Below are 11462 nucleotides of genomic sequence, written 5' to 3' on the forward strand. Positions count from 1 at the left end.
TATCACCCAGCCACCCCATCCCTCCCACCCCCCACCACTCCAGCAACCCTCAGTTTGTTTCCTGAGATTAAGAATTCCTCATATCAGTGAGATCATATGATACATGTCTTTCTCCGATTGACTTATTTCACTCAGCATAACACTCTCCAATTCCATCCACGTCGTTGCAAATGGCAAGATTTCATTCCTTTTGATGGCTGCATAATATTCCATTGTATATATATACCTCATCTTCTTTATCCATTCATCTGTCGATGGACATCTTGGCTCTTTCCATAGTTTGGCTATTGTGGACATTGCTGCTATAAACATCGGGGTGCACGTACCTCTTCGGATCCCTACATTTGTATCTTTGGGGTAAATACCTAGTAGTGCAATTGCTGGGTCATAGGGCAGCTCTATTTTCAACTTTTTGAGGAACCTCCATACTGTTTTCCAGAGTGGCTGCACCAGCTTGCATTCTCACCAACAGCGTACGCGGGTCCATATGCTTTTATAAAGATATATTCTCTGACTATGAAATAGGATTTTATAGATCTCTAGCAGGGGGATCTAACTTAGGGGCTTATGACCTGGAAGGAAGGAGGTATTTGATTTGAGGTAAATTTGAGCAGACCTAGTTACATGTCAGCACCCAACTAACAACCAGCACCCAGGAGTCAATGGTTGAAAATGGAATATTGTGAACTTAAGTCCTCCAATGAGGATCAAACCCACAACCTTGCCCTCACCTCTTCCCTGTATTAATAGAGCTCACCCATCATCAGTGTCCAAGAGACTACCTCCACAGTAGCCTCAGCATTATGTTAAGGCTATTTTACCTGTGAATTGGGTAGAACCAATAAGTGCATATTCGATGAAGAATAAAAGTTCATTTTAATATTATCTATTTAATTATTCATCACCTGCCCCCAAAGTATCCAATTCTCCCCTAAATGCTATAGCTGAAAGTGTAATGGCTCCAAAAATGTGAGTCAGGATCTTTATTACTTCACTTTATATACATTATCTTACATAATCCTTATAATTACTCTCTGAGGTTGATATATTTTTCTTTTTACTGATAAAGACACAAAGGCTCAGACAGATTAAGGAATTTCCCTAAATTAATGTGGCAAGAAAGTGGTCAAACTAGAATTTATACACAGCTCTAGCTTGCTCTAGAGCCTTACTCCTGTGTCATGCTTTGTCAATAAAGTTGATTGCAATCTGACATGGAAGAAACCTTAGACTTAAACTAGTCTATTCTGAGGCCCAAAGAAGTGGAGTTATTTTTCCAGTGACTCAAAGTCAAGGCAGAGTTTGGACTAGAAATCCAATGTACTAATGCCAAGCCCTGTGATCTTTCTACTACAATATGCAAGGGTTATTTATTGCTGTAATATAAAGCTCTGGGAAGAATAAACAGTTGTCCCAGGCCCTATTATTCCTTGGGTGGAATGACCATGGCCTTCTGATGGATGCCCTATTCTTTCTTTAAAATCCAGGTAGTTGTCGGGGCACCTGGGAGGCTCAGTGGGTTAAGTGTCTACCTTCGGCTGAGGTTGTGATCTCAAGGTCCTGGGATCAAGCCTCGTGCCAGGCTCTCTGCTCTGCAAGGAGTCTGCTTCTCCCTCTCACTCTCCCTGTGTGCTCTCTCTCTCTCAAATAAATAAATAAAATCTTAAAAAAAAAATCCAGGTAGTTGTCATCTCCTTTGGAAAGCTGTTTTTGATACTTCAGGATACTGTTACTCTCTTCTTCCTACATACATCTATTATTGCCTTATCATGTCATCTAAATCATATCATAATTTATAAATCACAAGCCTTTATCTCTTTTAAGATTGAGCCTCTTGAGAGCAATCAGCATGTCATTCATCTCTATAACTTGTATAAAAAATAGGTATAAAAATAGTGTATAAAAAAGGCATATAGCAAGCAATAAATATTTCTGGAATTGAATTTTCTAAATTTCCATTTTCTTGAAAAAATTATGATTAATATAGGCTTCTAAGTTTTATCCAAATACAATCAAATAGAACTTTAAAGATATCATATTATCCATTGTTTTAGTCAAGTATTTATTAAAATAGATAACTTTCCATGTCTATTTGAGCCACTAAAACCTAAATACAGAATTATTCTCAATAAAAATTCAATTTTTCTTCAAATTATTATTTATAAGGTGCACCAATATTCCAAATTTCTTAGAAGGAAACATCCCTTTGCAGTCTTACACACTATTCCTAGTAGTGCACACATTATTATGAATGTGCTTCTAGGCCAAAAATGCTCAGTCTACCCCAGGTACAGAGGTTTTCCTTCTGCATTATTGTCTGTCCATGTAGGTTTCTATTCCTCCTAATGCAGTGACAAGATCTATATTCAGAAAACTTTGTTTCAAGTTCCAAATATTCCATTTACTTCCTAAATGAATATGTATAAATCCATAACATTTGAGCCCATCAAAATGGGAATAAGAATATCTGCTCAGCCTACTTCCTGGCAAAATAGTGCAAATCAACTGGGTAATGTTTATAAAAGTGCTTGGTCAGCACCTGGATTAGTCCTAGTTCTTATTATTTGTTCAGATTTTGCTCATATGCATGGCATCTACTATCCTAATATCACCTGTCTTTTTTGCTACTAATAAAAATATAAATATAAGTGAAATCTCATTTCATCCCAAACTTTAGAGGAAATTTGCAAAATATTTACTTTTTTATAAGATTTTATCCAAATTAATGATATGTATAGAAATTGTTCTCCATGGACAGACATTAAATGAAACAATAAGCTTTATAGTGGTTAAGTTATAAAGTAAAAATAAGTAGTTTGAGTTGGTAGAGTCCTCTTCCAGGGTCTTCAGTTTGCATCTGGGTTATGTTATTTTGGCAAGTGTCACTGAAGCTCATTATTTTCTGATGAGAGTGTTTAGCTTGGAGGAAGTTAATGACCATGGATGGGAAAGTGTTCCTTAATATCAGGACAAAGAAAATGTGACCAGCAGCATTACTAGTGCTCTTCTGTTCATCCTTTCCTACCTACAACACAATCAGCAGAAAGATCTTTCAATAGACACCTTACAAAGACTAGCAAGGACAGAGCAAGCAACTCTGCACTGTTGTTCCTTACAAAAAGTTATTGTGTCTAGATCAATGAAGCACTCTTTCCACAGGCAGTCACAAGCACAGATAATGTCACCTTGTAGTATCAAAGACTTCCTTGAAATTATATTACATTTAATGTAATTAATATCATTAATATGAGATGTAATCTTTACATGTTATTAATATTGAAATAGAAATGACTTGGATGTTTATTGTAGATTTTTTTCTAAGGCATTTAAAGCACAGAGCTTTCAAAACTCATTCAGTTTTCCAAATTGCACCCTGCATTTATGAAATCCCTCCAGGTTATGAAGACTGAATTTTAGACCTCCCATTAGAGAAAATCCAAAACAAATAAATAAAGCAGCACACAAGTTTCACGTGCCACTGTAATTTTAAAAGACTATGCATTTCTCCTGAATGTCAACCAAATAGGAATTGCATTAGAAAAGTCTTCAGCTACAATTCCCCAACCATAGATTTGCGAACATACTGGTAAGTTCATCTTTATTATGACATCTTGATGTAACTTACCCATAGTTAAATGGTCCAGAGCGACCAGAAAATTAACTCTGTATTTCCATGTCACATTCACCCTCTTTTCCCCTGCTCACCCCTTGCTTGAGAACTGTCTATCTTTCCCCAGGTCTCTTAAACAAGTTTTTTTTTTTTTTAACAGAGAAAAGAAGATTGAGATAGAATTCATCCAACAAATGAAGCTAATTAAAATTTAAATTCAATTAATTAACATATAGTGTATTACTAGTTTCAGAGGTAGAGTTCAGTGATTCATCAGTTGCATATAAAGCCCAGTGGTCATCATATCAAGTATCCTCCTTAATGCCCTTCACCGGGTTACCCCATCCTCCAAAAAACCTCCCCTCCAGCAACCCTCAGTTTGTTTCATATAGTTAAGAGTCTCTTATGGTTTGTCTCCCTTTCTGCTTTTGTCTTATTTTCTTTTTCCCTCCCTTCACCTATGATCCTCGGTCTTGTTTCTTAAATTCGAAGCTAATATTCCTTCAACCACTGATTACTAATGGGATCTTATAAAATGTCAAAGGGCATTTATGAAATGAAATGAAAATAAGAAAAACAGTAATGAGTAGTACAGTTTAGTGAAAGTGTATATACTCATATACTATTATAATTTAAAATTTTAATTTAATAAAAGGCTTTGTTAGAAGGAACAAAATTATTATGGACACCAATGTTTGGAAATATTTGAAATGCCATGGTGAAACCCTGTGGTTAGCAAGAGAAAGATGAGGAACTTACCTAGAGAAAAAAGATGAGAAAGAAGAGGACCAAGTTTCACTTGCATATTTGAGCCTACCTGAGGGATATAAAGAAGAACACAGTTGAAGCTCAAGTAAGAAGGACAAAGAACTATGCACATGTTACTCCTAGAAACCCAGTGACAGGGTTACCTGGTCAATTAAAGGATATTATAATTAAACATGTAGATGAGACACAGAAAGAGAGAGAGAGATGGATGGTTGGATGGATGGATGGATGATAGACAGATACATACATACATTCATACATGATAGATAAATGAAGTAAAAACAGCAATTAATTATGAAGTACCATAGAGTTTTTCAAGTCTACTTAATTCTGTTTTAGGTCAAAGACTATTGAGTGACTTTTCACAGTAAATAATAAAGTGTATGTCCTGTTGGGATGGAGTTTGTGAAATTGTTACGACTACCTTGGTTGCATACCTTTCCTGTCATGTGGCTATCTCCAAGTACAGCCAACCTTATCAAGGAGGAACAGTAAAAATGGAATTTTATTTCTCTTATTATCAACTAATGTTTACTGAGAGCAAACTAGTAGATGCCATCATGTGCTCTGTTTCATTTTACCTTCACAACAGCCTTGTGAGGCAGGGGTTTTTATCTCTGTCCAACACTTTATGAATGAGTAAACAGCTCAGGCATGGTAAATAATTCACTCCAAGAAAGTGTTACAACTTCAACTTGAACCAAACCTTATGTGTCTTTTCAGCAGCACACACTGACCATTTTTTTATTCATTTAACTGGCATTATTAAATTAGGTGTTGTAGAGAAAGTGATAAGGACATAGTCATTTGCACGGGGTTTAGAGTCAATCAAGGATAAAATTCCAGCTTTGCCATTTGGAAGCTGTTTAGCCTTGGGGAAGTTACTTATCTTCTCTAAGCATTAATTTCCTCATCTATAAAATGAGGATTCAAAATACACCTATTTCAGAGGACTGTTTTGATAATTAAAGAAGATATACAATACAAAATACTTAATTCAGTTCCTAGGTCATAGGATGCATTCAGGAAATGGTAGCTGCTCTAATCGTGATAAATATGCCATGGCCTCTGCCCTCAAAGACTGCAGATTTAAGGAGGGAAGATTACATATGCACTAAGGGACAGTCATACATAATTGAAAATGACATTGTTGAGAGGAAAGAGTGATAAATTCAGTCTAGGGAGATCACGGGTATCAGTGTGGAGGAGGACATATTTTTTTAGGGCCTTGAGGAATTGCCTTATGCAGATGCAGTGACAGGGCATCCCAAGGAGAGGCATGAACAAAGCTGGAGGCAGAAAAATAAACAAAGAGGACTGAGATTGATTTAAACATATGCTCTGTATAGGAGTAAATGAGAGACAGGACTAGGAAAGTATATCAGAGACTTGAGTGTACCACTAAGGAATTTATTCTTTAGTAAAGGATAATATAGAACCTCTGAAGATTTTGAAAAGAGGAGTCACAGGAATGTGATTTGAACTAGGTAAGTAAGATATAAATGTAAAATGTAGAAAAAAAATGAAAAGGAAAAATAAGAATCTGTCTTTAACTGTTAAGAGAATGTATGGAAATCAAAATGTGCAATCATGGTGCTTGAGCAGGATGGGAGGGTGACACCGAGAAAGGCACTGTCTCTGAGATGACAGACACAGACAGTGGACAGGCGCTGGTAAACTAAGGGGGCAGATGGGACAAGGGAGAGGAAAGGAAAAAAATGACAGAAATTGCAAGTGAGTGGAGAGGACAGTAGAGGCACTAAAAAGAGAGAGCAATTGGAAAGACCAGCTTTGCACAGCAGGAGATGAGCCCTCTTGTGGACACACTGCATTTGAAACCAGAGTTGCCAAAAGAGAGTTTGTGAGACCATAGCTCAGGAAAGACTTTAAATCATGTTGACTGATTTGAATCAACACAAGGCTAGGAAGTGAGGTATGCTTTGCAGAATGAAATTGCCGAGGTAGAGAGAGAAAAGAATCGGGGGGTGGGGGGAGGAAGAGTCACAGAAACGACATGTGAGAAATCAGAATGTTAAAGCATCACAAAGCCAAGTGAGAGGAAGTTATAAGTAAAATGGAGCGTTATCAGTGCAACATGGTACAGTGCTGTTAATGATAACAACTAATAAAAGACCAATATTAACATTGGAAAATAAAAATTCATTGGTGCATTTTCTTGGGAAAATACTTTGATGTTTCTCGTCATGTTAAACAGACAGACCCTATGAACAAGCAATCCCACCCATAGGCGTCTACTTAAAGAGGAAACATATGTCCACACAAAGACTTATACACAGATGTTCATAGCAGCATTATTCATGATAGGCAAAGATGGAAACAACCCAAAGGTCCGTCGATTGATGAATATATAAACAAAATGTGGTATATCCATATAATGGCATATTGCCTGGCAACAAAAGGAATAAAATACTGATACATGCTACAGTAAGAATGAACCTTGAAAACATTATGATAAATGAGAGAAGCCAATCATGAAAGACCAAATATTGCAGGATTCCATTTATACGAAATGTCCAGAATAGGCAGATCCACAGAAATAGAAAGTAGATTAGTATTTGCCTAGAGATAGGGGAGATTGAGCAAAATGGGGCATGACTGCTAATGGATACGAGGTTATTTTGGGTGATGGGTAATTAAAACATCCTAAAATATATTGTTGTGATGACTGGACAGCTTTGTAGATCTTTAAGTATTTGTGTGATGAGCATATCACATCTATTTTCTTTTTTAATCCTAGAAATAACACTCTGATGTAGGTATGAATATCTACATTTTACAGAGGAGAAAACCAAAATTCCAAGAGATTAATGAATTTCTCAAGTTCATGTGCAGTCAATAAATACTAGAACTTGTGTTTAAGCCCAAATCTGTCTAGTTCCAAAGGTTTAGCCAGGTCAATACAATGACTTTAAAACCACAGAAAGTTTTGACAAGCAGAACTGATGTCAGATATAGAGGATTAAAGTGCAAAGATATATAGACGAAAGACTATAGGGGTGTCAATTGGTTGTCAGTAATCCAAAGGCATGCCAGCAGAGGACAGAAGATTTGAGTGCTCAAGGGTAAAGAAAGTTTAATGCCACTTTGTAACTTTTTGGTAAAAAAAAAAAAAGCAAAACCACAGGAAACTTTGCAAAAAGGAAATAAAATCACCAAAGCTCTACTTTTAGAATATTGTCCAGAAAACAGTCTATAAAAGAGATGACCTGTTGAGCAATAACCATGAATATCCATACAGAACACATACTCTCAAACTGAAATCCTTCATGGTAATTTGAAGCAGATTGAGCAATCTGCCTAGAAAGGTTGACTATGGGTAACAAGAGGGGAAGTTTGGAAGGTATTTGGCATGAAATAATTATGTTGAACATTATATCAAGTGAAACTGCGATAAGAAGGTGCTAAGAAATATTTATAAAATTCTGTTGGATGCACTCTGTCTTGTGCTGTTTATCTGTATCGGACTCATAAGAGCTAACATATTCTCTGTCACACATGTATGTTTTTTTCTGTACAAGTGAGAAGTACATGAACATTTTTGGTAGAAGTGTGTGTTTGGTAGAAGTATGTGAACATTTTTCTTTTAATAGTCCCATAGACACTTTATACATTCATCCCAGATTGTAGACCCATCAAGCACATGTTCTTCATTCATTTTCAGACCAATAGTCATAATCCATTCTTTAACAAACACTTTCCAAACCAGGCACTGTGGTGGGCCCTGGGCACAAAAAGAAAAATAACAAAGGTTAGGGGCGCCTGGGTGGTTTAGTCAGTTGGGCATCTGCCTTCAGCTCAGGTCATGATCCTGGAGTCCTGGGATGGAGCCCCGAGTTGGGCTCCCTGCTCAGCAGGGAGTCTGCTTCTCTGTCTGCCCCTCCCCTGCTTGTGCTCTCTCTCTCTGTCTCTCTCAAATAAAATCTTAAAAAAAAAAAAGAAAACTGAAAAGGTTACACAGCACGCCAGGGGATGTCCACATGTAAACAAAGCATGATAATATGTTGTACGATCGATCTATAATAGACGCATATAAAAATCAGTATTTCATATCCATCAGTATCTCACTATAACCATTTCAAGTAATAAGAAAATTTAATGTAAGTAGTTGGAAGAGGCAGAATCTGAGAAGCTACAGAGTGGACAGTGAGATGACATAGACATTATCCCACAGCAGATAGCCTCTACCAGCCAGAGATTGGAGGAAGAGAGAAGACATAGTTGTAGTGGGTTGAATGGTGGCCCCTAAAAATATATGTCCACATCCTGATCCTTAGGTCCAGTGGATATTACCTTATTTAGAAAAAGGGTCTTACAGATGTAATTAAATTAAAGATCTTGAGATGAGATTATCCTGGATTGCTCAGGTGGACCCCAAATCCAATACAGTTGCTCTTACAAATCACAAAAGAGTAGAAGATGCATAGAGAGATGAGGAGAGGCCATGTGAAGACAGAGGCAGAGATGGGAGTGATGTTGCCACACAAGCCAGGGAGCCCCTGGAACCACCAGAAGCTGGAAGAGACATGGAAGGATTCTCTCCTAGAGCTGTCCAAGGAAGCACATCCCTGCTGACACCTGAATTTCAGATTTCTGTCCACCAGGAGAGAATACATTTCCATTGTTTTAAGTGTGTAGTTTGTAGTCAATTATTACAGTAGCCCCAGAAAACCAATACCACGGTGCTACCAGAGCTGGAATTCTCCCCCATGGATCATGTCCAAAGGGAGCTGGAATTTCAGAGGGAATATAACCACTGCTAGAAAAGCCACTCAATGCAGACAAGAACGGGCAGACCTCAGCTTCCCTCCTCCCAGCCCCCATCTCCTGCTAGTGCCTCTCCTTGGCTGACACCAGTCTTAAGTCAGCTGACACAGGAGCCTGGGGAATGCAGGCTGGAAAGGCCACCCTCCCCCCACCAATAAGGGCAGAACCAGGAAGGATGAAGAATATGTCTGAGGGCCACAGACTCAGGGACAGCATACTATGGGAACACACTGGCTACATGAAGCTGGATAAATCAGGATATTTTCACAGAGCAGTTGACATTTACTTTTTATCTAGATGCATGAGTAGAAAATCATCAGGCAATGGAGGCAAGGCCTCTCAATGGGTGAGAAAAACATGTGCAAAGTCAAGTTCAGAAGCCTGTGCAGCCTTCCTTTCCTCCACTTCTGTGCTTCTGATCTCCCATGTGGAAAACAAATATGGGCTGGGTGTAATCATGAGGGGGCAGGCACCCAGTAATTGGTCTGGGGTCTAATCTGAAGATTTAGCCATTTTACGTTCAAGACAGAGAGGGTACAGGAAATCCCTCTGGGAACTCCAGGCTTAAGCTGCACTCTCCAAATCAGTTTTAAGAGCTGTGTTTTTAAGCGTTTTTAAGAGTTTCAACAGTTGAGGAACACCTGGGTGGCTCAGTCAGTTAAGCATCCAATTCGTGATTTTGTCTCAGGTCATGATCTCAGGGTCGTAAGATCGAGCCCCAGGTCAGTCACTTTCCTGGGCATGGAGCCTGCTTAAGATTCTCTCTCTCTCCCTCTTCCTCTGTCCTTCCCCCACCTCACTCTCTCTCTCACTCTCTCTCTCTCTAAAAAAAAGAAAAAAGAGTTTCAAGAGTGGGGCAAGCTCGGGCGCCTGGGTGGCTCAGTTGGTTAAGCCACTGCCTTCGGCTCAGGTCATGATCCTGGAGTCCCGGGATCGAGTCCCGCATCGGACTCCCTGCTCGGCGGGGAGTCTGCTTCTCCCTCTGACCCTCCCCCTTCTCATGCTCTCTCTCTATCTCATTCTCTCTCTCAAATAAATAAATAAAATCTTTAAAAAAAAAAAGAGTGGGGCAAGCTCTTTGTTAAGGCTGTTAGGTAGTAGTAGAGGAGTATAATGATTCCTATTTGTTTTTTCACCTCGTGTGTATAATATATTTATACCGTGTGTATAAGGAATCCTAGTACAGGTCAACCCCCTACCTAGTCCCCAAAAGAGAGATTAAGTTTTAGTTCATTTAATCTATTCATATATAAGAGTTCATTACACAGTTGAAGCATGTTCCAGAAATTCAAAAGAAACATCTGGGCATGAGAGAGGTTTGGAAATCATCATATAATAATTTCAAACCTGATATTGGATGAGATCATCTGGGTGGATGGTGAATGAGTATTGAGTCCATGTTCTAGGCAGCCTTCCAATGTCGGGTGTATTGCCACTGTTCTTGGAGTATTCTAGCACTGTTCCTCAGCCACCTACAGCTATGTGGGCTCTCTCACCTTACCCTAGACTGAGCAGAAGTTATCAATAGAAGCTTAGCTTTAAGACATTAGACAACCTTTCACTGCAATACCTATTCTCCAGGTATTGAAATGGATTGGTCAGAAAATAACACTGCAAAGCCATCACAGCTAAGGAACATTATTTTTAATCCATCAATTCCACTTGGATTTCAACAAGAGAGTTGAGGGGAAAAGGTGCCATGATGTCATTTGATTTACACCTCCTGCAAATATAACTCAGTTTTTAAAGGCTCCGCTTTTTTGTTTCTTACTCACTTTATCCTTTTGATCCTTACTCACACAAAAATACGGTGATATTTTCTTATTTTCGCTCCCTTCTTAAGTGACCTTGAAAGGCTAAAGAAGATGTTACAGTAAGGTTTCTTTTCTTGGTCTTGGTAAAAGAGAATGAAAATGCTGGCTTGTCAACTAAACGGGCATCAGATGGTAACAAATGAATGCAGTCCTTCTCCGGGGACAAGGCTGTATCCAGGCAGAGGCAGGCGGTGCTAGAGTGTTGCACATCAGTGAGTGAGGCACTGCAGATAAAATGCAAATCAACCTGTCTTCTGGGCAGCAAGCCCAGGCAAGAAAGAAACCTTGCTCTTTACTGGAAGCACACCATCCTTCTTGTCCACATTTCCCAAATGCCTGTCATTTCTTCAAGAGAATATCAAATAAAGGACTAGCCTCCATGAAGACACCATCCTGGGGGGGGGGGGGGGGGGGGGGGGGGGTGACCATTATATAGTTTTTAATATTTTTTTTTTTTTTTTTTTTTTTTTTTTTTTTTTTGTTTG

Source organism: Phoca vitulina, unplaced genomic scaffold, assembly GCF_004348235.1.
Source record: "Phoca vitulina isolate PV1807 unplaced genomic scaffold, GSC_HSeal_1.0 scaffold53, whole genome shotgun sequence".
Lineage (NCBI taxonomy): Eukaryota > Metazoa > Chordata > Mammalia > Carnivora > Phocidae > Phoca > Phoca vitulina.